Below are 26,980 nucleotides of genomic sequence, written 5' to 3' on the forward strand. Positions count from 1 at the left end.
CGGGGCTGGGGCGCACCGCTTCCCTCCCTCCGGCGGCTCTCACTTCGTCTGGCTGGGGGACAGCTCCGGCCCCGGCGGCAGTAGCAGAAGCTAAGCCCGGGCTCTGGCTCCCAGGCCGCGGGGCTCCACCAGGGGGGACCGAGACGGCCGCCCCGCCCCTAAGCGCACACCCCCCACCTCCCCCCAGCTCCCCAGACTTCTTCTCCGCGACTTAGTCTAACGGGAGTTGTACAACTCCTTGGGACACTCCACCCTCACCCCACCCATCCACCCAGAACATCCACTCACGTACCCTAGATCCTTATCCATCCCAGACCCCAAATAATTTACTCAGGACCTTGACCCATCGGACAGCCAGACTCTCCCAGGGAATCCCCTCTTTGCCTGCTGACTGGTCTTCGTCCCTCGAGATCTGTCTGGGATCTGGCCCTCAAATGAATCTTTCTGGGACTTGGGGTGAATCTTTCCCGATCCCTCTTCTCCGGGCAGGCTCGGGGCTGGAGACTGCCTATCTCGAAACTCTACCCTGGGCCATGTTCCTCCCTCATTTGGATCTCGATTTCTAATGTCCAAACTTGGGCTTAAAGGGCCTCCCTCTCTTCTCATCAACTGAATATCTCGTGGAGATGGGCAGAGGGAAATTAGGAGACTCGACAGCCACTGTCCGGACAATTCCAGCTCCCCCATCCCCCTTCTCTCTCGCCCACCATGCTCAGGCCTCTGGCAGCACAGCTTGGACAATAAGGTTCCTGTGTCCGAGAATGACGAGGTGCGTGGGTGTGGATCAGGGGAGAAGGGAGGGCTAAAGGGCTGGGATAGGGGACTGTGGTTAAGGGGGGCTGGGGACTCTAGTTCAAGGTTTCTTCTGTAGTCACTTCTAATTCTTCTAAAGCTGACTCTATTCATTATTCACCTTACTTTCCTCCACCTCATTTTGGTTCTTTGCCCAGAGGGGCCATCAGTCAGGGCTCAATGAAGCTCAGAGAGGAAGGAGCTGGTAGAGAATTCTTAGGGCTTTGCATACTCCTTGCTTATTTCAAGAGGAGGCAGGAAGTAGGAAACATTCTATCTTGAAATTCTACCCTGGGCCAAATTTTCCCCTCCTTTGGATGTCTTTCTGATTTCCAGTCTTGGGCTGAAGGGCCTCTTCCAGACTAAATGTTTTATGATGGTGGAGGGGAGGGAAATTGGGGATTTAGCAGATATCTGATATCTACAAGGGCAGTCCAGATGTGGTTTGGGGTTGGGGGGGGAGAAGAAGGAAAAAGCTAAAGCATGTTTTGTCATCAACCCATCTGTGGCACATCATCCTCATCCTTTCATCCAGCTGCTCTCTTTATAAGGTGAGGGACTGGGGGTGGGGGTGGGATGAGAAAGCCACTGTTAGGACGACCCAGTGTATGTTGCCTGATGGACACACTTAGGGAAGCATTGACCATATCATCCTCTCATCTGTTCAGGAAGAAGGCAGATCTCTGTGAATGGTTCTTCTGCTGGGTTCCAAGTTTTAAAGAGGAGGGGCATGGGAGAGGGAGAGAGACATAGAGGCTTCCCTGGGGCTGAGGCCCAGGGCTGGAAGTTATGCTGCTCTCTGACCTAATAAACCAGTTCCAGATTCCTGTAGTTACTAGAGGTAGGGGAATTCCCTCATCCCCTCCCTTGGTTTACTCCCTGGACTTCTCCCTCCGGCTGTGGATAAAGGGGCAGAAGTATCTACCCTTTTCCTTTTCACTGTATAGAACAAGCACATATAGAACCTAGGTACCTCAAATGCTAGGTTTCAGAGATCCTGGTCCCTATTTCCCATAGGAGAAGTAGTCATAGGGACAGTTATTTTATCTTAGAGGAAAAAAATAGCTTTTTCCTTTGTACTCTGTAGGATGAATGTAGAGGCAGAATCCTTAGGTTCCCCTACAATAACTGACTCCTGATAGGATTTAGATTCCTTTCCAATAATCTTTGGATCTTCTGATGGTCAGCCATCCTCTAATGCCAGGAGATGCAAAGGCCTCCAACACATCCCACAGACTGCCAAGAGTGCGCAGGAAAGAAATATCTTGCTGCCCCCTGGTGGCCATTTTAGTAATGCCACTGTCTTACCACAATGCTTTGAGAAATCTTACTTATTTCTAATCTAAATCTAGCCTTATCTCATATTAATTTCCTTCATGTATCTTTAAAATAGACTATACTTCACCACCTATTAGCTTGCCTGCCTCTGTAAGTGTCTGTACTCTGAGATAGACTCCTCTCCCACCTAGTTCCTTTAAGTTTCCTGCAATGCCCAACTCAATAAATTGTATTAAGTACCTTCTCAGTGCTATACTCTGTGCCAAAGTAGAGAGTACAAAATCGGAAATGAAACAGATCCTGCCCTGAAGGGTTTCTATCTTGTATTCTATCACAGGAGAAATCAAATATTGAAATTATATACCAAGAAAAGCTTGAAATAAATACATGACTGAGATATAAAGGTTATGTCATAAACTAATTAGAAGAGCAAGGAAGAAAATATCTTTCACAGCTATGGATAGGGGATAATTTAATTAACAAACAAGGAATAGAGAAGATAAAATAGACAATTTCAACTACATAAAATAAAAATATTTTGAATAAATAAAATAAAAGCAGTTAAAATTAGTAAGGAAATCATTACCTGGAGGAAAAAAAAATCTTTGATGCAAGTTTATCTCTTAAATATTTCATTTCCAAGATACATAAAAACTGGTTAAAATGCCTAAGAACAACAACTGCTCCCCAATATGTAGTTGGTCAAAGAATATGAATAGGAAGTTTTCAAGGGAAGAAACCCAAGCTATCAACAACCATATGAAAAATCCTCCAAGTTATTAATAATTAGAAAAAATGCAAATTAAAGTAGCTCAAAATTTCTCCTTCACACTCAACAGACTGTAAGAAATGGGGGAAAAAAAAGGAAAATGACAATAGCTGGGAAGGTTGACAAACAACAGATATACATTGTTAAAGGTATAGATAGGCCCAGCTATTCTGGAAAGCAATTTGGAGCCATGCCCCAAAGCTATTAAAGTGTATATACATACCCGTTGGCCCAATGAAATCATTATCAGGCCTTTACCTCCAAAGAGATCAAAGGATGAGGAAAAGGACCCATACTTACAAAAATATTTATAGCATCTTTTTTCATTATTGCAAAGACCTAGAAACAAAGGGTTTACCCATCAGTTAAGGAAAAGTTGAACAATTTATGGTAAAAGATGAAAGGGATGTTTAGAGAAAAGATCTGGGAAGACTTGTATGAAGTGATGCAGAGTGAAGTGGACAGAACCAGGAGAACAATTTATACGATAATAACACTGAAGAAAAATGACCTTGAAAGACTTTATGAACTCTGATCAAACTGTTGGTGTTCCAACAACTTTGCAAAACAATTCGTAATTATGCTAAAAAATGCGACTAAAATATCCATGCCCTTTGACCCAGTATTTCACTGCTAGGTGTATAACCCAAACAAGTCAAAGACAAAAAGAAGTCCCATCCAAAATATTCCATATGGCACTCTGTGTGGTAGCAAAGAACTAGAAACAAAATAGGTGCCCATTGACTAGAAAATGGACAGACTGTGGTACATAAATAAATGGAATGGAATGTTACTGAAGCATAAGAAATTACAAATATGAAGAACTTCAAAAAACTCAATAAGCAGACTAACATATAAAATGAAATAAGTAGAACCAAGAAAACTACGCACAATGATTTTAACAGGGGAAATGGAAAGCAAAATAAAACAAAATGGAAAACCATATGATTATAATGGCTAAGCTCGGCCCCAAAGACGAGAGAGAAAATATGCCTTCCTTCTTTCATTGGAGTAGGAAATGAGGCATATGTTGTTAGACACTGTCAATATGCTATTTTGTTTTTGCTGTACCTAAAAAACTAAGTTATTACAAGGGAGGTTAAGGACCTCATGGAAATGAAACAGAAGGCATCAATATAAGCCATGTGATAGCATGAAATTGGTGCAGGCTTTGTGTCCTTTTGGTGGCTATCCTAGGTGACACGTGAGGTGCGGCAATAATGAATGCATTCCATACCCCTCTGTTATCCCACTTTGTTCAGAAAGGTAAGGTGTTCCTTTACCATTAAGTAGAAGGAGAGAGTAATTCATAATTTTTCTCACCAGGTGGCGTGCTAGCCCATCCTTTGGCTCAGTCTTGCTCACAACCATGACACATTCACAAAAGACACTTCCTTGTTAATTTTTACAATTAACCCTGAATTTATTATTATTTTTTAAAAACTAATTCTGTCCCTCAGTAATGCTCAAGTTCAGGCAATGAACTTTTCTGTGGCAACAAGGATTGTTAAACATAGTAAAATAAAATTAATTTTAAAAATTATTTTAATTTTTAAAATGTCTCTGAATTTATAAAAAACCAAAAAACTAAAAACTAAAACCCCTCCTTCACCTTTAACACCTCCCCCCAAATCCTAAAGTGTCAAGCAAAGCACTTGTAAGTGCTTTGCTCAGTCTCCTCTAAAACTTTTCCCTAAACACCGTCCCATGTCTTTGGGTCATCTGGGGTAACAGTTTTGTCCCCTCTGCTTCCACGGGTCATGGAAGGGATTGAGGAAGGGACCCCTTTCTCAGGGCTGGTGAATATAAATGCCACCGAGGAGTGAGGATTCCTGGCTCACTAGCCAGTCTAGACTATACTGCTTCCTGCTGGGCTGCTCTGGTTGCTACTGGGGTCCAGCAACCCTGTCTCTGTGGTCTGGGAAATCCCGCTTGATGGCTGCAGCTGTCTCTGGTCCTATGCCTGAAGAGCTGCTAGGAAATCTCTCTCAGTGGCACTACCGGCAGATCTGATTCTCCACAGTTGGTTGGTATTAATCTTCCTGGCAGTCAGCTGCCCTTGCCCTTCAGTGCTCAGTAGCTAAGTCCCTCCATTTCTTCACATGGTGAGGAATGAATTGTCTCAAAGGCCGATTCGAAGTAAAGGGAAAACATGTAAGGCAGCGTGCCCCAGGACTGCTTTGCCACTGCTCTTTTTGCATCTATAAACCTTGTTGGGCCCACGGCTACACTTTGCCAACAAAAGGGCCCCTTATGTGGCTAAGAAGACCCCCTGACTCATTTTTTTCTCAACTAGAGCTACTGGCTTTCACTGTTATCTGAATTAGAATGACTTCCATTTACCTCTTCACCATCTGGGCTCAGGGATTTTGCTCCTATACTGTCAACACTTCCCATTGAGTCTTTTGAAGCTAGGGAAAAATACTCACACCCCTTTCCATTAGCCTTTCCGACTCCTATCATTCTTCCACTATTCCCACCATGCCAAGTACCCTTGAGGTTCAGAGATGCTTCCAGATAAAGCTAGGAACAGTGGCAGGGAATGGGTAGGAATCCTGTGGTCAGCAACCTAGCTGCAAAAGTCGCGTGTCAAAGATTCTCATGACTTGAAGACCCAGGTACACTTTGGAGAATTTTCCTATCCTCTGGGCTCATAGACCCCACCCAGGAAGGTACTGAGGCCAACTTCCAACTGGTAAGTCCACAATTCACAGTATGGAGGAAAAAAGAAGTCCTATAATGAATAGTCATTAATTCTCAAAATGTATGTTAATCTTTAATCGTTTACTTAGTGCTGGTGAATTCTCTGGTGAGTGGTCTTCCCTTCAGGTCCTATCATGACTCATTTTTCTCATTTTTCTATTGAATAAGGACAAATATGTTCTGACTCAGGTCCCAAAGATTCTCTCTCATTGGTGGAGATCAATGCTCCATGCCAGCATGAGGGGCAGGGCAGAGTTGGTCAGGAGAGAAGAGAACACCAGACTCTTCAAGCTGTACATTCACTTCAGGTTCTTCTGGCTTCCAGCTTCAAGAGAGAAGATATGAACCCCACTTGAGATTGCTGAAGGAAAAGATTCTGGGAAGAAGCCAACATGAGAAGAGCTAGCAGTCTCCATCATATCCTTATCCTCAGTTTGTTACACTAGCAGGTATGGGAAAGCTGTAGCCTGGAGGTCACATATAGCCTTCTAGATCCTTGGGTGTGGCCTTTTGACTGAGTCCAAGTTTTACAGAACAAAGGAGGATTTGTTCTGTGAAGTTTTAGATTCAGTCAAAGGGCTGCACTCGAGGACCTAGAAGGCCATATGTGGCCTCAAGGCCGCAGGTTACCCACCCATATGCTAGAGACTTTGGGGGAATTTCCCCTTTGGGTAAGGTCTGGGACTCTTTCTTATTTAAAATTTATTTTGATTTATCAACAATCACTTCCATGAGCTTCTGAGTTTAAAATTTTTCTCGCCCGCCCTCCCCCATCCCTTCCCAAGATGGCTTGCAATCTTGATATAGGCTATACATATACATTCTTATTAAACATATTTTCACGTTAGTCATGTTGTAAGAATTAGAACCAATAGGAGGAACCACCAGAAAGAAGAAACAAAACACAACAGAAGAAAAAAAATAGCGAATAGTATGCTTTGATCTGAATTCTAGCTCCATAGTTCTTTCTTTGGATGTGGATAGCATTTTCCATCATGAGACCTTTAGAGATGTCTTGGATCCTTGCATTGCTGAGAAGGGCTACATCTGCTAATGTTAGTCATTGCACAATGTGGCTATTACTGTGTACAACATTCTCCTGGTTCTGCTCACTTCACTCAGCATCGGTCCATATGAGTCTTTCCAGGTTTTTCTGAAGTCTCCCTGCTCATCATTTCTTATAGCACAATAGTATTCCATTACATTCATATACCACAACTTGTTCAGCCATTCCCCGACTGATGGGCATCCCCTCAATTTCCAATTCTTTGCCACCACAGAAAGAGCTGCTATAAATATTTTTGTACATGCGGGTCCTTTACTCATTTCTATGATCTTTTTGGGATACAGCCCTAGAAGTGCTATTGCTGGGTCAAAGGGTATACACATTTTTATAGCCCTTTGGGCATAGTAGGGACTCTTTCTTGGTTGAGCTGAGTTACCTTGCTACCAATGGAAGAGCTCCTCCACTCCGTATTGTCTGGCATAAATTCTCATATATATACTTTTTCTGATTTCTGTTTTGCCATTAACTTGGATAAATGAGTTTCTTTGCTATTAGCTATGTATGTTCATTGTGGAATTAGTATTTGGTAGGAAGGAAGTTGAACCTTGGACATAAAGCTGGGGTCTTACCTCTATTAATATGCAGTGATCAGAAGTTTATCTTGAACCTGAAAACCATATTCCCTAGACTAATAATATGTAAGAGAGTAAACAGATATAATTCTAGCCTGCTACCCTGTCCCTCTGAGGAGACCAGACCCCAGTCTTCTGCTTCTCCTCCTGGCAGGAATTAAAGTCTTCCTTCAAGAAAGATTGAGGGAGAAGAGGCTAGAGATGTCTGTTCTGCCTCCCTTCAAGCCATACAATGATACCCTATATTACATGTGGGGAGTTCTTAAATTCTAGGAGTGGGATGGTGTGGAATGTGTCTTCTTCTACCCCCCCTCCTTTTTCTCTCATTTCTCATGCGTCAGTGACATATTCACCCTATCATCATTATGTAAGTCAGCAGTTCTTCATAGAGTCTTTCAATTTTTCTCTAACAATAAGAACCACTTTTGGGCCCCAGGGTTTTTAGCACTTTGCCCCTTTCCTTCTCCATTAAGAGGTTCCTCTGTGCTCTTGAATCTTGCAAATGATATGGATATGATAATGATATGGATTCTTGGGGGAAGCTGGCCTAATGAGAAGGGTCTGACCTCCCTATCACATACTCTTGGTTTATTATATTCCCCCATCCTGTTGATCTGGGCAAGATTTATTTAAAACTTAGATTTGGGATCATGTGTAGGCTTCCCCAAAACAGTAAGTAAAAAAGTTCTCAATGTATAATGCCTGTATGAATCAGGTGTAGAACAGTTATTTACTCTTGACATACAAAAGAAATACTATACAGGGTTCACAAAGGACTGTGGTGAGACACAAAAGGACATATGAGCATTGAAAGAAAGACTTAAAACATGATTTAGTAACTCATAACTATAGTGACACTCTCCTGAGAAGCTGATATTTCAACCTCATCAGGGCATAAAGCAGTTTCAGAATTGTTGAATAGGCATTTATTACATTTTATCTCAGTTCTGCACTGTTCAAACAACTCTTGGTCCATGTCTTCTGATTAAATGGGCAAGTCTTGGCCCTATCTTCTTGTTGGTGGTCATCTTTTTTTTTAAATTAAGTTAAATTTTTTTGGCAAGGCATTTGGGGTTAAGTGACTTGCCCAGGGTTACACAGCTAGTAAGTGTCAAATGTCTGGTCTGAGATCGAATTTGAACTCAGGTCCTTCTGACTCTGGGGCCAGAGCTCTATCCACCGTGCCACCTAGCTGCCCCCCGTGGTCATCTTCTTCAAGAGCACTAGAGTAATTGCTGAGGACTCTTGTTCTTGACTCTAATTAGCTGTGATAGAAAGGACTCAGTATCTCCAGACCTCTCCAACTTACAAGGTTACCTACCTCTAAGCTTGGATATGTCTGTTTGAGGAAAAAGAATCTTTCACTTAAGACTGGGAAAGAACAAACATAAGAGAAACAGTGCAAGACTTAGGCATAGACTTGCCTAGCAAGGGGCTTGTACTTTAGTGGCCATGTGTTCATGGTCACGTGATGGTCAGGACAGGGCATAAGACAAATTATTTCCTGAGTGGAGTACAAGATAGGAAACTTTGCCTTATTCTCCACTCCTTACAGGATATAACTTAAGGCAATCCCAATGTGATTTATATAAAGAACAGAAAAGTGCACTGAGGGCATGATTACTCATTTTAAAATATCCACTAAGTCATCAGCTCTTCCTGTTCTGTAGCCAATAAGGACACTCACTTCATCTCATCTCAAAGGGCCGTGTTCCCTCAGTTAGGCATGTGTAGTCAGAAGCAGAAATGTCAGCTCTGTGAATGCTCTGTCCAATCCTGCCATCCCTCTGATGCGAAAAGAGGACAGATAACCTCCTGATCCCATTGTCTGTAAATTATTCCAGATTCTCTACAACATTCATACAAACTATTTGTTTTCCTTGGACATACTTGCATCTAGGCCATTATATACAATTATATACAATATGTAATGTTCATGAATAATACATTCAGATAAAGTATACTTCACATACACTCCTTCATTTGCTTGCTATCCTTCCTAGACTTCAGGATGATGGGTTGTGCCAGAGGTACCTGTAGACTATATGGATGACATCCTTACTCATTTTCCTTGGTGTGCCATACCTTACCTTACCTAACTTCTCATTCATATAGTCTGGGAGTTTATGTTGTAACTGATGGCCAGTTGTGAATGTTTTGTCTTTTTATTATTTATGGGAGACAAGTTACCTACTAGCCCGTAGCCTAAGATCTGGGTCCAAGGAGAACAGAAGGCTATCTGATGCCCTTAGGTGGGGAAGTGCCATGTAGCCTCTGTTTCCTTGAGAGTGTAGTTGTTTCCTGTAGGTCAAGGCATTTGACATTCCCTAATGCTGTACATAGATTCAGCCTCACCTTCATCAGAATTATAACTCTAGCTTATTTCCCAAAGTTATTTTATGGTTGGGTGGAGTTCTTGTTCTCTCAATTCCTTCATAAGGTGTGACTCTCCATTGATCAGCTTTCTTGTGTTTCCAGTGACATCAAGAGTATAGCAGGACTCTTATCTCCTAGCTAGAATTCCTGACTGTAAACTCAAACATCATATTGCTCTTTGTTCCTCTCAGCTTTCTTTCCTTTTGAATTCATAGCTGGGTGGTAGATTTCTCTACAATTCTTTTTAATTATGTGACAAATTAATTCTAAATCTCTAAATCTCCTCCATCCTAGAGAGAATAAGCCAAAATGTAGCAGAATTCTTACCTGGCATGTAATAGAAATGTCATATTTGAGATCTTCTTGGAGGTGGTTCGGTGTAGTTTTATATTTTGTAATTCCTACCAGATTGAATACTTCACCAAGTCATTTTCTTTCAAAGTCTCAACATTGATCATACTGGATCCTGGCAGGGAAGCCAGAGACTGAGAAATATTTCTCCCACAAGACTTTAGGTACCATAAAGTTTCTCATTCCATATTGGCTAGGTCTGTGGCATATTGGGTAAAGTGGTGAGTCACTCCTAGACTGTTACTCATGTTCCTCTGATGTCCTTGAAAAAGATTTGAGGTTTAAGCATACCAACATCCAACATTTCTAAACATGGAAGCTCTCCAGGCAAGTTGTTCAAGAGGGTTATTCCTTTGAACACTCCTGGAACAATTCTCCCACTATACCTCAGTAACCATTTGGGCCCAGTGGAATCTATTCCTCACCAGAGCTAGAATCTTCCCTTGACTTAAGTACCCTCCATCTTCACATTCTACAGCTATGACATTCTATATGCACAAGTGGTCTGCCATCTTCATGGGTGTGCTGGTAAATGCTTAACAATAAGCCCTTAAAAAAAGGTGCATTCAACTTTTCATTCACTTCTAAATTTAATCTGCACTATTAACATTTTTTTCCCATCACTTTCTTAAGTCTAGACAATAAACAAGGCCAATAAATCTTGTTAAATGTTGCTATAATAAATGAAGCATTCACCAGCTTCCAAAGTGATGAATGTTCATCCTGAAAATTTAACACTACCTGGCTTTAGCATAAGCTCTGCTATCCCTCTTCAGCTCTGCTACAGAATCCCTAGCTCCCTTCAAAGCACAGCTCAGGTGCTGCCACCTAAGCATGGCCTTTCCTAATATCCTTAGCTATTTGCACTCTCTTTCTTTTGAAATTACTTTTATTGCTTTTGTATTTACTTAGCTGGGCAAATGTTGTCCTATTAAACAGACTCTCTGCCAGACTGTGAGCTATTTGAAGGCCAAGTCTATTGTGTTTTTCCCTTTGTACTTGCAGCCTCTAGTATAGTGCCTTGCACACAGTGAGTGCTTAATAAATGCTTGTTGAATTGAACAGAGGGCTTTCATTGGTAGGCTTTGGGTGCAACTATTTGCCTTCTGGCACCTTGAATGGGGTCTCTCACTCCTGCCAATTGGTTTAATAAAGGCCTAATTTCCTCTTCTTTTTACCTATCTGGGGCTGCCTCTCTTCAGTAGAAGAAAGTCAAGATAAACTGGGCTTCTGGCCTGGCCAATTATGCTGTGGTGGTTGGATTGAGGCTTTATGCCAGGGTCAGTTTCCACCCTTTGCTACACTTTTGGGTGGGTTGGTTTTAGGTAGCTTGATTTTATTCCAGGGTTACCTGAGTTCTTGTGGTGACCTCTGTCTCTCGTGGTTAGGCCTCTATGTTAGATCCTCAGAGATCTCCAGAGTGTTAAGGACCTCAGACCCCCAGGTCTAGGCTGTCTTGATTTGAATGGCACCCATGGTGTTTGTCAGTTACTACTGTCCCTCAGGCTTTCTAAGTTCTCCACCCTGGAACTTTTTGATTACTCTTTTTTTGTTTTTTGCTTTTTTGGTGAGGCAATTGGGGTTAAGTGACTTGCCCAGGGTCACACAGCTAGTGAGTATCATGTGTCTGAGGCTGGATTTGAACTCAGGTCCTCCTGACTCCAGGGCCAGTGCTCTATCTACTATGTCACCTAGCTGCCCTGCTTTTTGATTACTCTGGAGCTTTCTGACCACCTTGAGGCTTCCTCAGGGGAACCCTCCATATTTTTTTGTCTCTAGACATATCTTGTAGGCCATATGTGTCCTGTTTCTGATCATGTTGACACGCTTTGCTGGAAGGTTCCCATATACTATGGCCTGTAGGCTTTTGGATGAATTCTTGTACAGTTATGGGGTATAAGTTGCAACTTACTGTAAGTTCTCATTGTATTTCTTGATCATTATGTGGTTTAGTGTGAACTTCAGGATTTTGCTGACCTATATAGATGGGAGTTGGTTAGCCTGCCTTCTGCTGAGGCGGCCTTCTGGGCAGGAAGCTCCATCTCCCTTTATTTAAAAAAAATCTTTTTTAGTTTTTTTCAATCAGCAAAACTCTGCCTAGGACTAATTCCTCCCTTAATCTACCCTCTTTCTAATTCTTCCTCCTCCCTTTTCCCTTTCTTTCTTATTTTCTTGGGGAGTGAAATGTGTTTTGGTACTTAAATATGTATGTATATGTATACTCTTCCTTCCTTTGACCAGCTGCTTCCACTCCTTCCTTCTTGTTTGTATAGATGTCTACTTGTATATGATTATGTGAGATATTTTTCCCTAATCTTTCTCTCCCTTTTTTTCCCTAGCGTATTCCTTTTCTCCTCTCTTCTTTTAAGATCATCAGGACATAATAGAACCAGTCACGGTCCTTCCATCTAATTAGAATACCTCTGTGACCCGTGACCTCTGATGATAGTAGAGTTCAGAGGGAACACAGATATCATCTGTGTAGAATGTAAGCAGTTTATCCTTGTCTATTCTCTTATGATTGTTTGTTTATGTTTACTTTTTTATGTTTCTCTTTACTACTCTGTACTTGTGAATGCAGCGCTGGCCTTTTTATAGAATGCTTGAATGTACTATATTTCATTCCCTTATATGATTATACTTAGTTTTTTGGAGGGTAAATTATTCTTAATCAAATTAATCATATTCTTAATCATCTTTTGCCTTCTGGAATATAATGTTCTAAACTTTCTGCTATTTTGTGGTGGTGGCCGTTAAATTGTACGTTATCTTGACTGTAGCTCCTCAGTATTTGAATTCTTTCTTTCTGACTGATTGCAATATTTTTTCTGTGATGTGGAAGCTCTGGATTTTGACTATAATGTTCCTGGGAGTTTTAGTGGGGTTTCTGTAGGAAGTAACCAAATGGATTCTTTCTGTTTCTAAGTCCTAAGTGGATTTTTGCTGGTTCTAAGAGATCTGGGCAGTTTTTTTTTTATGGTTTCTTGAAATATGATGTCAAGACTTTTTATTTTGATCATTGCTTTCAGGTAGTCCAATTATTCTTACTTTTTGTTTTCTTGATCTGTTTGCCAGGTCAATTGTTTTTGCTATGAGATACCTCATATTTTCCTCTATTTTTTTCAGTCTTTTACATTGTTTTAATATTTATTTTCTTATAGAGTCATTAATTTCTATTTGTTTCATTAGATAGTTTGTTATTTGAACAAGTTTGTTATCTGTAACTCTTGTGCCAAGATGCTTATTCTTTTTCTAATTTTTTTCTTCCTTAGCTGACATTTCTTTTTTTTAACTTTTTTTCTTCCACTACTCTCACTTCATTGATAAAAAAATTTTAAACTCTTTTTTTCAAAATTCTTGTCTCCTAGTTTCTAGGAATTCTAGTTAAATACACAACTTGCTTAGAGAGGTTTTGGAGTCATTCTCATCTAGGTTTGTGTCTTGAGGGTCCTTGTCACTGTAATAGCTTTTTATAGTGTGATTCTTTTTTGTTTGCTCATTCTTCCTGCCTACTTTCTGACTTTGGACTTTACATAAGGGCTAGGTTCTGCATACTTCAGGAGGGAATGTCTGGCTGGTATTGCTATTGCTTTCTTGGGGGGTGTTGAGTGTTGTGTTGTTGCAGGATCTCAAGGATAGCTCAGGCTGGAGTCCTGCAGGTTTTCAAAGCTCCCAACGTGGTTTTGTCTAGGGCAAAATCTAGTTGATGATCCCCTGGTTTGAGTTCTGCAAATTCCTGACTTGAGTCTGAGCAATAGGCCTGTGGACATACCCCGTTTAGAGTTCTAGTAGACTGCTGCGGGACTCTGCCACTGTTAGCCAGCTGGAAAACTCTGCTGATTCATAATGATAGAACTTTAGGCTTCCCTTTGGTTTGGAATTCCTGTCCTGGTTATTTCTCTGTAGGCTTCAGATTGGGCTGGAGGTTGGAACTGAGATTCTTCTACTTTTGGGGTCCAAGTTATATAGTAGCTGCTTGCTCCTGAACTTTCTCCTCTTGGTGCACAACGTAGGGTCTGCAACTATTCCTCTTGTTGAAATGACTGCTTGGGACAGGTTGCCTCCTAAGTCAGCTCTGTGACTTAGAACTGGGTCATGAGCAGCACGACATTTGTTCCTGCACTGTGCATGAGTTTAAGTCCCTCTGTGTAGGATCTGAGACCTTCACTTCACCTGGTATATAGCCTCTCTTGCACTGGAGTATTCCCACGGTGTGCTCCTGGCTAGGCACCTTTCCTAGTGTCTATCTGTCTGTCTACCTATGCTGACCTGAGCTGGAAAAATGACACACTTTTTTTTTTCTTGCATTTCCTAATCATGATTCATTCTGATGCATTTTCTAGATCTGTTTGAAGTCTGTTTTTCCTTGAGGTGGAGAGTTTGTTATACTTCTGCTACTCCACCATTTTGGTTCCACTCCACCTCCCTCTATTTTTGAAAGCCATCTCCCATGCCTAGAATGGACTCCTTCTCTCCTTAACTCTACCTGTTGCAACACTTCTCTTCTTTCAAGACTCAGCTGGAAATCTGCCTTATTCATAAAGTCTTCCCTAATTCCATTCCCCATAGCCACCACAATTAGAAACTATCTCTCCTTCCTTCATATTAAACTCTAATAGAAGATTCCTTTGTACCTATCATATTCTAACTTTTGTTGTAATAGCTTACTACTGTATTAAATACCTTCTGCCCTTTCTACTCTTCTGCCAGATTCTGAAGCAGGAAGAATTGATGTCTTGTAATATTTGTGAGTCTCTTTTTGTTGACTGTAATTACAATATAAATATTAATAACAATTTAATAGCTAGTACTTATATAGCACCTACTATGTGCCCGCTCTTAAAATAATCATAATCATAATGCCAACTCATCCCGACCAGCTCCCCTTTTTATTGATCAAGTCAAAAGGTGCTGTTGGAGCACCTCTGCCCCCCCCAAAATAAAGGCATAGAGATATTTGTTGTGCTAAGAAATGGAGAGTTATACAATGATCTATCTGTTCATTGTCTCCTTCTGAAATCAGCTTGTTCAAGATGGATAATGTTCACACATTTCCCTGTCTTCTGGTTTGTCCAGGATAATTTATAAAACAATTTGCCAACTATATTAAAAAAAATTATTGGGTCATAATTACCCAGGTCCTCTTCCTCCTCCTCCTCTTCTTGTTGTTGTTTTTGTTGTGTGTGTCTGTGTAGGTGTATGTTTCTGTGCATACACACATATAAGTATATGCAGTTCTAGAACTTTATCAGTATGGGAATTTCCTTCCCTTCCTTGGATCTAACTTGTCTCTAAATGATCATCATCGAGAGCTGCCTGGGACACTTAGAAGTTAGGGGGTTTGCTTATGGACAAATAGCTAAAGCATGTCAGAGACAGAATTTGGATCCTTCTTCCCAATTGGCCTTCTATTCACTATACCTTATTTTTTCTCTATTACATTTTTTTTAGCTTTTATTTAATATTTTATTTTTCCCCAGTTATGTGAAAAGACAATTGTCAAAATTTTTCATATTAGTCATGTTGTAAAGAATTAGAACCAATAGGAGGAACCATAAGATAGAAGAAGCAAAACAAAAGTTGAAAAAAAAAAAGAGCAAATAGTATGCTTTGATCTGCATTCAAACTCCATTGTTCTTTTTCTGGATGTGGATAGCATTTTCCATCATAAGACCTTTGGAGATGTCTTAGATCCTCGCATTGCTGAGAAGGGCTACATCTGTCAGTGTTAGTCATCACACAATGTGACTGTTACTGTATACAATGTTCTCCTAGTTCTGCTCACTTCACTCAGCATCAGTCCATACAAATCTTTCCAGGTTTTTCTGAAGTCCACCTGCTCATCATTTGTTATAGTACAATAGTATTCCATTATAATCATATGTCACAACTTGTTCAGCCATTCCCCAATTGATGGACATCCCCTCAATTTCTAATTTTTTGCCCCCCAAAAGAGCTGCTACAAATATTTTTGTACATATAGGTCCCTTTCCTTTTGGAGATACAAACTTAGTAGTGGTATTCCTAGGTCAAAGGGTATGCATGGTTTTGTAGCCATTTGGGCATAGATCCAAATTGCTCTACAAAATGGTTGAATTAATTCATAGCTCCACCAACAGTGCATTAATGTCTCATTTTTCCCACATCCCCTCCAACATTTGTCATTTACCTTTTCTGTCCTATTAGCCAGTCTAATAGTTATGAGGTAGTACTTCAGAATTGTTTTAATTTGCATTTCTCCAATTAATAGTGAGTTAGAGTATTTTTTCATATGACTCTAGATAGCTTTGATTACTTCATCTGAAAACTTATCTTATCTTTTGATCATTTATCAATTGGGGAATAGCTCTTATTTTTATAAATTTGACTTAGTTCTCTATTTACTTGAGAAATGAGGACTTTATCAGAGAAACTTGCTTCAAATGTTTTTTCACAGTTACTATTGCTAATTATATTTCCCTCCATCCTACTCCCCCTGTTTATTTTATTCTCTCTCTCCTTTCACCCTGTCCCTCCTCAAAAGTGTTTTGCTTCTGAGTATTGCCTCTACCAATCTGCCCTCCCTTCTGTCACCCCCCATTCTCTTATCCCCTTCCCCTCCTACTTTCCTGTAGAATAAGAGATTTCTAGACTCAGTTGCATGTGTATGTTATTCCCTCTTTGAGCTAATTCTGATGAGAGTAAGGTTCACTCTCCCTCCCTCTCACCTCCCCCCTCTTCCTCTCAACTATAAAAGTTTTTTCTTGCCTCTTTTTATGTGCAATAATTTACTCTTTCTTCTAGTACATTCCTCTCTCACTCCTTGATTTTATTCATTAAATATCATCCCTTCACACTCAACTCACACCTGTGCTTTCTGTCTGTATATACTCCTTCTAACTACCTTAATAATGAGAAAGATCTTATGAGTTACAAATATCATCTTCCCATATAGGAATGTAAACAGTTTGAACTTATTAAATTCCTTATGATTTCTCTTTCCTGTTTACCTTTTTATGTTTCTCTTGAGTCTTGTATTTGAAATTCAAATTTTCTATTTGATTCTGGTCTTTTCATCAAGAATGCTTGAAAGTCTTCTATCTCATTTAATATCCATTTTTTCCTTGAAGGGTTATACTCACTTTTACTGGGTAGGTGATTCTTGGTTGTAATCCCAGCTCCTTTGTCCTCTGGAATATCATATTCCAAGCCTTCTGGTCCTTTAATGCAGAAGCTGCTAAATCTTGTGTTATCCTGACTGTGGCTCCACCATACTTGAATTTTTTCTTTCTGGTTCTTGCAGTATTTTCTCCTTGACCTTGGGAACTCTGGAATTTGGCTATAATATTGCTAGGAGTTTTCATTTTGGGATCTCTTTCAGGAGGTGATCTGTGGATTCTTTCAATTTCTATTTTACCTTCTGGTTCCAGAATATCAGGGCAGTTTTGCTTGATAATTTCTTCAAAGATGATGTCTAGGCTCTTTTTTTGATCGTGGCTTTCAGGTAGTCCAATAATTTTAAAATTATCTTTCCTGGATCTATTTTCTAGGTCAGTTGTTTTTCCAGTGAGATGTTTCATATTACCTTCTATGTCTTCATTCTTTTAGTTTTGTTTTATTGTTTCTTGATTTCTCATAAAGTCATTAGCTTCCATTTACTCCATTCTAATTTTTAAGGAGTTATTTTCTTCAGTGAGCTTTTGGACCTCCTTTTTGATTTGGCCAATTCTGCTTCTTAAAGCATTCTTCTCTTCATTGGCTGTTTGGACCTCTTTTTACCACTCGGCCTACTCTGTTTTTTAAGGTGTTATTTTCTTCAGAATTTTTTTGTGTCTCCTTTAGCAAGCTGTTGACTCATTTTTCATGATTTTCTTGCATTATTCTCATTTCTCTTCCTAATTTGTCCCCTCCCCCTCTTACTTGATTTTCAAAATCCTTTTTGAGCTCTTCTATGACCTGAGACCAATTCGTATTTTTCTTGAAGGCTTTGAGTGTAGGAGTTTTGACTTTGTTGTCTTCTGAGTGTGTGTTTTGATCTTCCTTGTCACCATAATAATTTTTTATGGTCAGAGCTTTTTTCTGCTTTTTGCTCATTTTCCTAGCCTCTTACTTGCCTTTTAACTCCTTGGTAAAGTGGGGTTCTGCTTCTGGGGTGGGGGGCCCAAGCTTCAGGGGCTTTGTGCAGCTATTTTTCAGAGATACTTCTCGGGACCTGTAAGTTTTCAGTTCTTCCAAGGTGGTACGATCTAAGGAGAGATGTTTATTGCCCTCCTGACCTGTGCTCTGATTTGTGAGTGACCACAAGCACTCTTTTCTGCCCTGTCCACTGTGGCTGCGAGCTTTGGTGTGCTAGTGTTCCTCCTCACCCTGGAACTGCCACCCAGGATCTGGATCCGAGTATGGGCAAAGCAACAGAGTCCTGCCCCCGTACCAGCAAAGAGACCCCTGCAATCTCCTTCTGACCAGTTGTCCGACCCTTTGCCATCTGCGGGCTGAGAGCTCTGGAAGCAGCTGCTGCCGCTGCTGATTCAGTCATTCCCAAGGCCTGCTCCTAGTGTTCTGGGGCTGTGACTATGCTGGTGTGGCCTGAGCTGGACTGTGCTCCTCTCTCACCCTGGTGCAACAGACCTTTCCTGCCCATCTTTCAAGTTGTCTTGGGCTGGAAATGTGTTTTATTCTGTCTTTTTGTGGGTTCTGCTGCTGTAGAATTCGTGTAGAGTAATTTTTAAAAGGTATTTGGAGGGGATTGGGGGAGAGCTCAGGCAAGTTCTTGCCTTTACTTTGCCATCTTGGCTCCGCCCTCTCTATTATCTTTTAAAGAAATATCTGGAAGGTGATATGTATATTACTCGAGGTATGGAACACTTATGAATAAAGCATAAAACTACATCATGCTACATACTTACTTTGAAAATCCTTGATGAAGACAAGAGTGAACATTGTAGAAATAAAATGTAATTCAGTAGTGAAAAGGTTAATGTGGTCTTCATTTTAGGAGATGGGTGGTGGTGATGGTGAAGAATGTGTGTTCCCCTTAGATAACCCCAGAGATGATCTTCCCTTAGGCTCCCTTCTCTTAGTCCACTATATTTGTGCCCATTTACTAGAACAGTTAGCAATACCCAAGACTTTCCACTTTGGACCACTTTGCTCCATCAATTTCAGGATATGACTGCCCTTTTTCCAGGTCTCCTGCTGCCTCACAGTCTTCCCTTCCTGACCATAGGGAAAAAGTTGAGTTGAGTGAGACTCATCATTTCCCACGGATTTCTGGGTGAGGGAGTAGCTTCATCTAACTGAAATCTGCTGGTCTAGATGTGGATTCACTAGGTTTTCCAGAACAACTCTGTCATTTATTGCCCAGTTCTAGGAATAGATGCAGAGAAGTGCTAACATGGCAGATAAAATGTTAGGGGGCTGATAATCAAAGAAAACAAAAAGGGAAATCAGATCAACAGACTTACTGGAAATGGTTTGGATACATGTCAATGTAAATATATATCTGAATCTCTGAAAGACTTGAGCACTTCTAAAGTAAAGGCAATTTAAAAAATGATCTAGTAACATTCTCTTTTAACATTCTCTTTATTCTGGATATTGCTACCCAACTAGATCAGACTTCTAATCTAAGGTGAAGCTCCCTTCTGCCCAGGGTTAGGTGGGGGATAAATTCTTTGAATAGATTGACCAAGACTTGAGGTAACTTAGAAGTCAATGATATAATCAAAGTTCATTTGAATAGGTTCAGTCCCTCATTGTAATATTCACTCTTTCGTTAATTATTAACTAATCAGAATTGATTGCCACCTTTGGCAACACTCCTCTTCCAAAGGGTTTATAAGCTATGAGCCTGCCACCATTATGGTCTTTGGTCTAAGAGAGAAATGGCCAAATGAACATCTTTTTATTAAAATGGTGGCATTATTAATAAAGTGATTAAAATACCCAGAAATTATGTTTCTTGAACTTTTTAAAGGCCACAGTTAATATATATGTGCATTATGTATGTACACATACATACATACACACTATATATACATATACAAGTGGTCTTCTTGACTATAAGCTCAATGAAGGCAGGAACTATTTAGCTTTTGCCTTTTGTATCTACCCAGCACAGTGCCCAGCATATAGTAGGAGCTTAATAAATAGTTATAGATTGATGTATTGATTGGCTAATATAGCACTTCAAGGTTCATGAAGCACTTTTCATATATTGTTTTACTTGATCCTCACAACAACTCTGTAAGGTAGGTAATTCAAGCATATACCCATTGAATAGGTTAGGAAACTGAGGCTCAACTCTTATATGACTTATCTAAGATCACATGACTAGTAAGTGTTACTGGTGTTCTAGTGTCTAGAATGGGATGACTCACAGGAAAATGTTGCAGTAACATAAATTAGATTTGTCTTGGGATGTCATAATTAGGGTAGCTTGTTGCTTAGTCACATCTAACTCTTCATGACCTTATTTGTGGTGTTCTTGGCAGAGATGCTGGAGTAATTTTCCATTTCCTTCTCTAGATCATTTTACAGATGAGAAACTGAGGCAAACAGGGTTAAGTGACTTGCCTAGGGTCACACAGGTAGAAAATGTTTGAGGTCAGATCTGAACTCAAGATGAGTCTTCCTGACTTCAGGCCCAGCACCCTATCCACCTAGCTGGATAACTAGGGAAATAAAAAGCAAACCCCCCCCAAAAAAACAAAAAGCAATTCCTGCCCTCCAGGAACCTATTGTTCTATTGTAGAAAAGCAACAGGCACACAGATAAATGGAAATAAAATACATAGAAAACATTCAGGGGAAGCACTGACAACTGATTCAGGAAAGACCTCTTGGGACATTTTATCTGGATCATAAAAAGAGGGGTTCCAAAAATATAGAGGCCAATCTTTGGGACAGCTTGTATAGAGATACAGAGATAGGGGATGGGACAACAGGTATGGAGATAAGCAAGTAAGCCATTTTGGGTAGAAGGTAGTAGTAGATGAAGGGAAATTATGTATTAGTCACATAATACATAGAAGGTAGGTTGCGATTGTGTTGGTAAAGACTTTAAAATGTCAAATAGAGGAGTTTGTACTTTATCCTCAAGGCAATAGTGAATCAATCACTGAAGTTTCTTGAGTAGTGGAGTGACATGGTTAGACGTAGATTTTAGGAAAATCTCTTTGGCACCTTTGTAGGATGGATTAGAAAGGGTAAAGGCTGAAGGAAGGGAGACATTATGAGGCTTGTGATGAGCATATGGACTATAGTTGTTGTTGGTTTTTTTGTTTTTGTTTTTATCTTTTTGTTTGTAAGTGAAGATAAGGGGACACATGCAAATGATACTGTGGAGGTAGAATTGACAAAACTTGGCACCCGAGTCAATGATAAGTCCTATGTCAAGAATCTGGAAAGGATAAATAAAGACAACCAGTATAATTATGTGAATAATGTGAGTACCAGTTGTAGAAGCCAGGAAGGGAAGTGAAGATTCATTTCTAAGCTACATATAAGCTCAGGATAAGCCAATGTGACTGCTAAAAAGAGCTGGTGCAATCCTGGGCTTCACAACTTGCACATAGACACACAGCTAGTTTGTGGCAGTAGCCTGTGTATAAGACCAGCAGTTTTCAATTCATTCCGTTTTCAAACATGACAGAAATCTTGTGGAGAAGAGTGCTGCTTACAGAGGGGATGGTTAGAGACAGGAAAGAGATTATGCTAAAAGATCAATTCTCTAGCTGGTCAAGTCGTCCTGACCCTGGGCAAGTCACAATCCATGTTTGCCTCAGTTATCTCATCTCTAAAATGGAGATAATCATAGTACCTACCTCTCAGGATTGTTGTGAGGATCAAATGAGATAACAATTGTAAAACACTTAGCACAGTGTCTGTTGTACAGTATGTGCTATATAAATGTTAGCTATTGTTATTATTGGCTTTTGCTGGAATGAGTCTCCACAATCTCTGTGCTGCTGCTACATAAGAAGCCAGCTGAGAGGAAGCCAGGATGGTGGAGTTGGTGGGGCAGGCTAGTGGAATGAGGGACTGAGCCAACATGAAGAGCCAGTAAGAGCAGTGGATAGAACGCTGGCCCTGGAGTCAGGAGGACCTGAGTTCAAATTCGGCCTCAGACCAAACACTTGACACTTGCTAGCTGTGTGATCCTGGGCAAGTCACTTAACCTCAATTGCCTCAAAAAGAAAAAAAAAGTACAACTGGGAACTGGCCAATAAGCCCAGTACTAATGAGCATGTACATTGTGATGCTGATACAATTCTATGACAAAGAGGCTGGGGAGCCTGCTTCTGGGTGAGTCATGATGACATGTAATGAAAGTACTTTGATGAGACTTTGGAACGTGCAAAGACATTCTGTAGCTGTTTCTGATTTGATAATGTGATGAATAGGAGCCTCTTTGATTGGCTATGTTTGTGTAGCTGGAATTGGGGTGAGGTGCCTTCCAAAAGCACTAGTCAACCTTACCCCTTCTCCTCCCATTGACTTCTTGCCTTATGGCATCCAGTGAGAGAAAAGAGGCAGTTTGGTGGGGGCAGAGGCCGCTCTATCCAAGGCCAGAATATAGCCAATGAATAAAGGGCCTTGGTTCCCTGGCTCAGCATTTGTTCTTTCATTGTAGGTGAAGGAGAAATTGGAGATGATTATGATCTCAGGAACTCTGAGATGCCAGGAGAGCAAGCCACTCAGAGTCTGGGAGTTAAATCCACACCAGGTGGATCATAGTCAGCCCAGAACAGACGCCTCAAAGAGTGGCCTTGGAGACTCAGCCCGCAAGTGTTTGAGAGAGAGACTCATCCAGCAGTGATGCTGCATTTGAACATGAACTTCGTGAGCAGAGCTCTGCAGAAACCGTATTGTCTGATCCCACTTTTCCGAAAGACTGAGGTAGTATAGAGGAGAGTGTGCCTCTGAGGTATTAAGGGAAAATGTTTGTTCCTCTGTTCTTGCCCTTGGAAGTAAATATTCCTTTGTAAAGGCCAACTGATGGTAATTGATTAAATGGAACTGGGGTCTTGATCACTGGCCCTAGCAGTGGAAGGACATCATTGGAACAGGTACTCAAGCTGATCCCTTAGGGATGCTTCCAGAACCCAAGGGGGGATATGTAGCTACTCTTGCTCTGGGAGAAAGAGGTCAGAGAAGAATCACCACACTAATAGGCAGCACACATTTCCCTAGCACCTGCTACAAGTCTTGGATATATTCCCCTTTTCTACCCTCTGTACCCAACTGTTTTGGGGGACCCAGCAAGAGGTTAATCATGAGTAAGACAAGTGCATCCCAGGTGACCTGGGTGGAGAAATGGATGGAAGTCATTTGTGTGTGTCTAGAATGGTAATGCCTGATTTAATTCCATAGTGCTGTCTATTATTCTGACTCAACATATCCCTTTGCTTTGAATTTGTAGTCATTGGGTTTGGTTAGAAAAACATTGGCACTGGCTCTTCAGCCATGGGGTTAAATATATGATTACCCTGACAGTACAAAGGACTGAATATAACTGATAGGAGATGGCAGATGAGAAGACACACAGGGACTATACTGAGAACCAATGAAAACTGAGCAAACTAGATACATGAGCAACAGCATAAATTTAACATCTATAAAAAAGTAGTTATGAATTCAAGGTATAAAGCCAGACTTGCTAAAGCATTCTTCCTATAATCACATTGTCTTTAAGCAGAATGCTTTTTGTTCAACTTTTCACGTCCCTGCTTTATATTTCTCTGTATTCTCCCATAGAACTTAGGGCAATGTTGGAACACATAGTAAATACTCAATATATACTTATTGAATAAATAATGTTAAGTTGGACCAAAACACCACCACTCAGACTCAGTTTCTCTAGAGAGTTGGACTGACAAAAAGGCTCTTGCTGGGATACAGTCTTAAGACAAAAGTGTGATGAGATGCAAGGAGCTCTCATGACAGAAGCACAGAAAAGGGCATAGATACGGCAGGCTAAATAGAGAAATGCCCAGAACTGAAGTCATGTCTTCTTTCTGATTCCCATCTTACTAACATTCAATATAGCCCTGGCCAAGAAAAGAGAGAGAGGAATGGTTTTCTTTCATCTTTCTTCATTACCAAGTCAAAGTGAGGGTTCCTATCAGCGTATTAACTTATTTCCTCAGCCACCCAGTCCTAAATATGACCCTGGGGCTCCTGTTCCTATCACCCACAGGGTAACACATGCATCTGAAATCCAATTCATTGTTTTGCTCCATGTGATTGGGAAATTATTTTGTTCCTATCCAACCCTGGCCACTCCCAACTGCCTGCCTCCCTTCCAGGTTTAGTTGAGCTATAAAACAGACATTCACAGGGTCAGAAAAGACCCAAGCATCTTCTAAACCTTAGGAATCATTTGGAGCTGTTGTCTACCAGAGCCACAGTCCAAGGCCTGGGTGAGAACACACACTGGGGAGTCAAGGCTTGACTTTGTTGGGGACTAAGAGTTGAGCTTAAGGTAGATAAAATGGCACTAGGAAGAGTGAGTTAAGGCCATAGCAGAAAAAAGGGAGAGAGCAGGGAACCTTCCAGGTTAGTAAGGGAAATATTTCTGAATGGAGATGCTGGTTAGAGATTAAGAAGGGAATAAGGCAGGATAGAATTATGTGATAGAATCCTGCCAAAAACTCATTTTTCAGGAGACTTTTCCTTGATTGCTTCCCCACACTGATTACTCTTCTACAGTACACTCCCTTATCACTTAGGTATTTGATTTGGATTATAACCATGGATGGGCATGCTTTATAAGTCTTCTGACCTCTGTCTTGGGTGTAGAATCTGTCTTGTCAGCTAGAGAAATAAGATTCTTGAGGGTAAGAATGAAATGCTGCTTCCTTTACTCTTTAATGGAAAATATATGTTCTTACTTTAGCATGTATTTCTACTGTATTTATGTGATACCATATATTTGTAAGGTGGGTTTGAGTGGTAAGTTTTTAGGAAAGAATAAGGAATCCAGGAGGGCAAGGAAAGGCACATAATTCTTACTTCTAAGCAGAGGAGGCAGAGGACTGATGGTCCCAGGAACACACTGATACCAAAACTTTGCAAGAAAGGTGAAAAGGGACACTGTTTTTGGAGGTGGAAGGAAGAAGGAGTTGGATGTCCTGCTGGTAGTCATGCCTTGACCCTCCCTCCTTGTAAGAAGCATGACATCTAGCACTGTGGCATTCTAGTTAGTTAGGAAAAGAGGCTGCTTAGTCTGGAAGCTGTCAGCTCCTAGGACCAGAATAGAACGGCTTTTGGCTAAGGTTTCTTGGTGCTGGGATGCCTCAGCTTTGCAATCTGTGAATTTATTCTGTTTTATACTTTTTTTTTCCTAGTTGGTAGTGTTAACAGGATTTTACTGAGCCAGTCTCTAACCTGAGAATGACGAAACTGCAGGCCAGACATAAAGTGCCAGTAATCAGATAGCTGTTTAATTAGTTAGTTTCATTATGAGGAATGGATTTGCAAATCAGGAATTTTCCTGATCGGCCTTCTACCTTGCTGAAGTGAAGACAGAGGTTTTATACATAAATCACGTGTGGGAAGGGAAGGAAGAAGGGACGTTACAAGCAATCGTTTCCCACAACAAGCCCACAAGTCCCGCAATCACTGAGGTAGGTAGGGGTCCTGAAGTTCTGTGGGAACAACATTGCTTCAGGTCCTTGGGCTGTTACTTGGTGGATCCCAGGACCAGAGGTTTGTGACTGCAACAGGTTCTTTGATTCATTTCACTTAAGGTACACAAGCACAAGAATGCAATGATTGTGAGAGCATTGTCAAGGTTTGATTGAGCGTTTCGAGCTGCATCGCAAGCCAGAAGAGGCAATTCTGACAAGTCTAAGTTATTAGTATATTCGTTACACATATCATATTGATTGACATGAAAACCATAATTCCCTTCCTAGTAGCAAAGTCTATTTTTGGAAAAACTGGGCAAAGCAAAGCAAAACAGAATGAAACAATCTGCTTCAAATGAAGACAGGGAATAGCTATGCTGAGGCAGGAAGAATCTGGAAGGGGTATGGATTCAGACTCCCTTGGAGGCCAGTCAAAGGCTGCTATCATGAAAAGGCAGAGAGAAGTTGCCACCCTAGCAGTAACAGGATGCAAGCTTGCATAGTAATAGAGAAAAGTCCCCAAGCATTACTGAGTCTGGGCTCTGGTTTCAAGTGTTGGCTTCCTTCTTCGGAATTATTTCTTTATAACCCTGGAGGGAAGGAGGAAAGTGGATTTGGAATGAGAGGATATATGTTTGAATTCTGGCTCTGTTCAAATATGACCTCAGACACTTAGTAGTGTCACTTAACTTGTCTGTCTCAGTTTCTTCAACTGTAAAGTGGGGGTCATAATAGCACTTGCCTGGCAAGGTGGTTGGAAGGATGAAATGAGATATCTGTAGAAAATGCTTGGTACAGTAGTAGGTACTTAAAAAACACTTGTTGCCTTCTCCTTCCTTTCATCTGTAAAACGAGAACCTTGGATTCAATGGCCTCTAAGGTCCTTTTCAGCTCTAAATCTAGGATCAATCTTCTATTTCTTTTCTATTCCTCCTCCTCACCTCATTTGTGGTGCCTAGTATGGTTCTCTGTGTAGTGAATGCTCAATGAGTGTTATTCACTAACTGCAGATGCTGAGGTAAGTGGAAGTAATGGCGTGACTTGGGAGTCACAGGAGGGGATCAAGCTGTTTGAAGAATGACTGCATTTCTCCTGTTTGCTCTGTTCTCATGCTCTCCATCTCTTTTTCTTTTCCAGCTAATCAGAGAGATGGCTCCAGTTCTGCTGTTCCTGTGCTGTAGGCAGCAGCCATGATCCTAGCCACTGAAATGATTCCCCTGGTTTCGCTAGGTTTCAGTGGTTCAGGATGCAGCACTGGTGGTTCCCCAAGGACAGTTCCTCCAATCCCAATGTCTATTGTGATAAAGAGATGGCAGAACGTGTCAATAAACACCTTGACTTTTGCAAATACAAAAATGACTTTCTGCATGATGAGATCCAGAATATCATCAATGTTTGCCAGCTCCCTGCTATTACCTGTAAGAATGGCAGAGATCGCAACTGTCATAAGAGCTCAACAGCGA

General features: G+C 40.9%; 1 protein-coding gene and 1 long non-coding RNA gene across 3 annotated transcripts in view; one reads left to right on the top strand and one right to left on the bottom strand.

The window, feature by feature from the left end:
- The window catches only part of ARHGEF40 (Rho guanine nucleotide exchange factor 40), a 61,112-nt gene that overhangs the window by 25,036 nt on the left and 9,096 nt on the right, over positions 1-26,980 (bottom strand).
- LOC144456323 (uncharacterized) lies at positions 200-26,757 on the top strand. Of its 2 annotated transcripts, none has more exons than XR_013485383.1 (3): positions 200-769; positions 5,868-5,991; positions 26,655-26,757. It is a non-coding gene; the product is annotated as an uncharacterized LOC144456323 (long non-coding RNA). The 2 variants fall into 2 exon arrangements; XR_013485382.1 differs by lacking the exon at positions 5,868-5,991 and adding an exon at positions 22,520-22,785.

This window comes from Phascolarctos cinereus, unplaced genomic scaffold, assembly GCF_003287225.1.
Source record: "Phascolarctos cinereus isolate Bilbo 61053 unplaced genomic scaffold, phaCin_HiC Scaffold_3;HRSCAF=262, whole genome shotgun sequence".
In the NCBI taxonomy this organism is placed as follows: Eukaryota; Metazoa; Chordata; class Mammalia; order Diprotodontia; family Phascolarctidae; genus Phascolarctos; species Phascolarctos cinereus.